Raw genomic sequence first — 5,113 nt, 5'->3', positions numbered from 1 at the left:
CTGGGCACGTCTGGGGGGCCAGGCGCGCCCTGGTGGGTTGGGGCCCCTCTCGGGGCATCCCCAGGTGCTTCTCTGGCCCATCTGGTGTCTTCTGGTCCAAAAAATCCACAAAAAGTTTCGCTACATTTGGACTCTGTTTGATATTGATTTCCTGCGGTGTAAAAAACAAGCAGAAAAAACAACTGGCACTTGGCACTATGTCAATAGTTAAGTCCCAAAAAATGATATAAATTGATTGTAAAACATCCAAGAATGATAATATAATAGTATGGACAATAAAAAATTATAGATACGTAGGATACGTATCAGCCATGGACATGGTCGGCCCTTTTTGGAGAGAGTACTGAATAACTTTGATGTGTCCCGTCAACTCGCAGAACAATGAGAAGCTTACTTACTACGCCCTCTCCCTCGCACACACGCGCACGGTGGCTCGCAGCACGAGGCGAAGCTTTTGTTTTATACAAGCGGTGGATGTGCAACACTTCATTCGGTGTCAGATTGCCAAAAGTATATATACTGTCACTACACCACAACACTTAATTGAGGGCAATTAACTGCCGGGAGAAATACGAGAACAAGGGTAAACTATCCGCCGGAAATACTATTACTGCCGGTAGAAGAACTTAAGGTCAAAGAAACTGCCGGCAGAAGTTGAGCAACGAGGGCGCACAAACTGCCAGCAATGATTTTCAACTTTCGGGTCATTATATCTGCCGGCACAACTAAACCCTGGCCCACTATCTGCCGGGCAGCGTGTGGCGCGAGACCAAAGTAATTGGGCTCAAATGCGCGCCGCGGGTGACCACGCGAGAGGCCCAAAATTTGTGCGCCAAACGAATAACAGGCCTCGAACCAGATCCACTCCACATCGAACCCTCGTCCACAAGTCCTCCTCCCAGACCAACGCCGCCGCCGCCGCCCCCATCCGCCCTCCGCCCTCGACCTCATCCACCAACCTATGCAACCCCATCGGGGTACACGCCCGTCGACTCATCGTTGCCTTCCTTCGTCACCGCCACCGGGGCGGGTCAACTGCGCCGGTGTGGCGAGGCCGAAGTCAACGTAGTCTCCCTTTCCAGGACCAGATCCCGCGGCGAAAATCGAGCCTTCCCCATGATACTGTGGGCGCGGCGACGACAAGCGCGAGATGAATCAGTGTTCTTGGCACCTCTGCCATCTCAGGGTCATCGCGCCACCAGCACGCTGGCGCGCTCCACTTCTCCATGGCCCTCCAAGCCGATGAGCATGGGTGAGCTCCCTACCACTGCTCCCTCCACCGCGTTGGCATGAGCGGTGCCTGCTCCTCCCTACGTTGGACAACACGCTGCTCAGATCTGTCATGGTGAAATCTCCTCATCTTTCCCGTGGCACTCCTGTGCTCAGTGGAGGTGAGGATGTTAGATTTTTTGGTGTGAGCTTTTGCCCAACTTCTTGGGTCGATTTTCTTTTCCTGCTACCAGACCGCCAGCGACCATGGCCTTTGTACCTTTTCCTGTTCATGAGCTTGGAGAGCTGAAACTTTGCTATTTGTGCCTACCTTTGGCCACAATGTTTCTTAGCAAATATTCATCATCTTACATTTTATATATGATATTCTATTTTGCCACTTGAAAACAATAAGGGAGTAGAATAACTAGAAAAGAAGAATGAGGCTAGACCCTTTTGAAGGAATCTGCTGTCCTAACAAGGAACATGTAAAGAGCACTCCTGGGAAAAAGAAGGAAACAACAATCTTGCAAATGAATAAAGAAACAAAAGCTTGATAACAAATTTTTCCATTAGTAGTAACGCCTCTCTTCACACATAATCTGATTTTCAACACTATTAATTAGGATCTACATGATTGGAGACACTAAGTCATCACACTGGTTAACACAAGTAATTTGTGAGAGGAACACAAGTGAACTTTACTGTACTTATATCTGTTCAATTTTCTCTCAGGAAATCCTTTTTTATGAACTGATGGTGGGGCTCAGCAGCAAAGGTATACATGTGTGGTAGCCGCTCTTTACGTATTTTTTTCCTAATACATATACTTTCTCTTCTTAACTGGGGGCTTTTTCAAAAGGGAAGGATCTCGTGTGTAAAAATTGGTTGACCTTATTTTCTATTCATCCTGAATGTACTGAAGTGTCAACATTTGTGTATTGATAACTAATCGTAATAATCTTGATATAAGATATATATACACACTGAAGTCTGAAAACATGCTAGTAAAACGACTTGCTTTGAAAGCGACACTACATTTTATATTGAGTGGGACTGCCACTGCCACACCTTTGGTTGCTATATAAACAATGCAATTATTGAGAAAATGGAGTGGGATGTCATGCAATTGAACTGAGTGCAAATATTTAGTTTTTTATTAAAATTATCAGTAAAAGGAAGAGACAGAATTTGTTAATGCATTTACGCCATTTAGCTTGTTCAAATATTTCTTGGAGTGATGTCAACAGCAAGTCTGAATTATATCTGACCTGCAGCCATCGTCTCATATTTTTGTGTGCTTTCCATACTTCTGTTTATCTTTGTTAAGATAAGTATGAGTGGTATTCTTGTGCAATTTTCTTAATCAGGCTTTTGTGTGAGGGTGCATATCTTCGGAAAAAAGAATGACAAAAGGCAGGAGAAAGTGACATGGACAATAGATTAGAAGATGCAACGGCAGTGTGGGTGATGGAAGAAGAAGAACAGAGTGTTAGAAGATATAATGAGATGATAAGGTCTCGAAATGTTCATTATCTCGTGGAAATTATTAATGCCTATGTAGCTTGAGTTTCTGACTTGTTGCAGATTTCCCAAAGATACACAAGTTGATCGAGGTTTGGAAGATCTACAAGTTGGAGCTGGAGGTTTGGAAGACCTACAATTAAGTTGCTGTTGTTATAATGTAATATGACTTGTTTGTTGAACCTGGAGATGGTGGCAAGTATTACTGTACTCATTTAGGTGATTGTTTTGGCACATAAGCCACTGTATGATCATTTTGGTTGTGGCACATTTAGAAACATAAGTTATTTTCCTTTTGTGGCACAACATCCTTATATGGTTGATTCATATGTATATGTATCTAAACATAAGTATTCGGTATGTATGTTTATCAAACGAAGTTTAAAATTTTGGATGAGGCCTATATGTTACTTTGATTGAAGTGAATTTATTAGTTGTGTGTTATTTCCTGATTGCTGGAACACGGTACATGGATATTATAAATTATGTGTATCTTGCCCAGAACAGTTTGCTAGTGACATACAACGTGATGGCATAGTAACTGCCGGGTGAACATGTTTTTGCCGGCAGTTCCATTGTCGGTAACCTGTAATTCCTATGCCATGCCTAATCTGCCGGGAGAAAACAAACTGCCCGCAAATACATAGGCAAGGGCAGAGAAACTGCCAGGAATAGTTTATCTGCCGGGAGAAGTAATCCCCGGCAGCCGTTCTCATGGCAGTTCTATCTGCCGGGAGAACCAGCCTCCCGGCAGTTTATCTGCCCTCTTAAAGTGTTTCTTCTGGCAGATTATATGCCATTGCATCAGTGTTGTGGTGTAGTGTGTAGTACCATCATCATTGCTCGACTTTTGGAAGAGGCTAGGAGCCAAACGCAAGGTCACCTAGTGCTAACCTTTAGCAGCAGTACAGTACTATAACCAAAGGTGGGCCACCTTTTTAGAGCATGGTTAAATTAATATAGGCGGCATAAAATCCGTCTGGGTGGCCTGACGAGCCTGGCAGTTACATGCAAGGCAGCTCGCTGCTCCACCTACCTCGCCTAGCCCGACGGAGCCACTTGCCACCCTAAGCGAGCATGTGATTCCACAGCAGGCCGCTCCAATCTTGCATGAGAAAGAATGACGAGTTTCTCCACGCTGGCTTGTCGGGGAGCATGGGGGCACGAGCATCATCGCTGCCCTTGACGCTGCCGTGTTGTACATCGCTTCCAATGCCTGCAACTGCGTCATCCGCTGTCGCCGTGCGCGTAGACGTGCCATGCAGGCAGAGAAAGAAGCCGCCGCAGATGTCGACGAGGTGACGCGGCTACACAGATGTCAACGAGGTGATGGCCAGCACATCCCCGCTGGCCGCCATCATGGAGGATAACTAGAACATGGGAGGCCGCCGCCGATTGTGTCCCATCAAGGCTACCGCTGAGGCGACGTCGACGAAACCAGCCGGTGTCTTGCACCTTTCTTCTTCAGCTGGATGCCGGAGGAGGACAAAGAGACCGGCCAGCGACCATTTAGATTAGGTATATTAATTATACCTTTAGCTCTAGACGAGCACATCTTATTTAATGTAAATGTAATCAAATCTATCATGTTTATATGAACTTCAGCCATATTTGCACGAATTTGCGTCCATGTTCGCGCTCTCAGGCGAGCGATGTTCGTCGCTGGAGTGGGACGATGGACTCTGTAGTGTCATGCACGTACAACCTGAGTGGATTGCTCCAGTGGTCATCGCACATGTAGTGTCATGCAAAGCTTCATTTATTAGGTTATAGAGTCATTTTGTTTTGGTATGTGTGATGTCACTCATAGAATGAGTAACTAGCTAGGCCTTGTTCGGTTCAACCTCCTCCTAAGGGGTTTGGAGAGGAATGGAGGGGAATTTCTCTTGTACATGATTTAATCCCCCACAATCCCTGTTAATCCTCGTTAAAACCCCTTAAATCGCACATGCCCTTAAGGTTAAAAATGAGCGGGACTATAGAGGACAAGGTACAAACTTCAGGGATTTAAAGGTGAGGGTTTGTTTTCGATTAGCTCTACAACCTCAAGGTTTATAAATCGGACTTCACTCTACCCTCACGCACATGTGTGGGTACACTCACGGTGGAGCGCATTTGCACACGAAAAGGCAGGTAACGTGTCAATTTGAGACATCTAGTCATCCACTTAATGTCAACCATACCAAGTGCAACATGAACGCGATGGCGCGGTTATTGATCGAGTTTCTTTTTACCGGTACGTTAAATGAAAAGATGGCTCCACGCGTATTCAATTTAAAATGATCACTATAGAGAGAAAAACAGTTACTACTCCACTAGTCCACTTCGGGACTTGCTTGCTACGATTGGTCTGTTCTTCTCACTCTCTCACCCCCTCCAG

The 5,113-nt window shown here is 45.4% G+C and overlaps 1 long non-coding RNA gene across 2 annotated transcripts; it reads left to right on the top strand.

Moving 5' to 3' along the window:
* The first annotated feature begins 878 nt into the window (after positions 1-878).
* LOC119296209 lies at positions 879-3,127 on the top strand. 2 transcript variants are annotated; one of them, XR_005145023.1, is made up of 3 exons: positions 879-1,987; positions 2,580-2,726; positions 2,797-3,127. It is a non-coding gene; the product is annotated as an uncharacterized LOC119296209 (long non-coding RNA). The 2 variants fall into 2 exon arrangements; XR_005145022.1 differs by having other exon boundaries at positions 879-2,726.
* Positions 3,128-5,113: the final 1,986 nt, after the last annotated feature.

Source organism: Triticum dicoccoides, chromosome 4B (assembly GCF_002162155.2).
Source record: "Triticum dicoccoides isolate Atlit2015 ecotype Zavitan chromosome 4B, WEW_v2.0, whole genome shotgun sequence".
NCBI classification, from domain to species: domain Eukaryota; kingdom Viridiplantae; phylum Streptophyta; class Magnoliopsida; order Poales; family Poaceae; genus Triticum; species Triticum dicoccoides.
The sequence above is the reverse complement of the archived record's forward strand: the minus strand, read 5'-3'. Positions and strand labels throughout refer to the sequence as shown.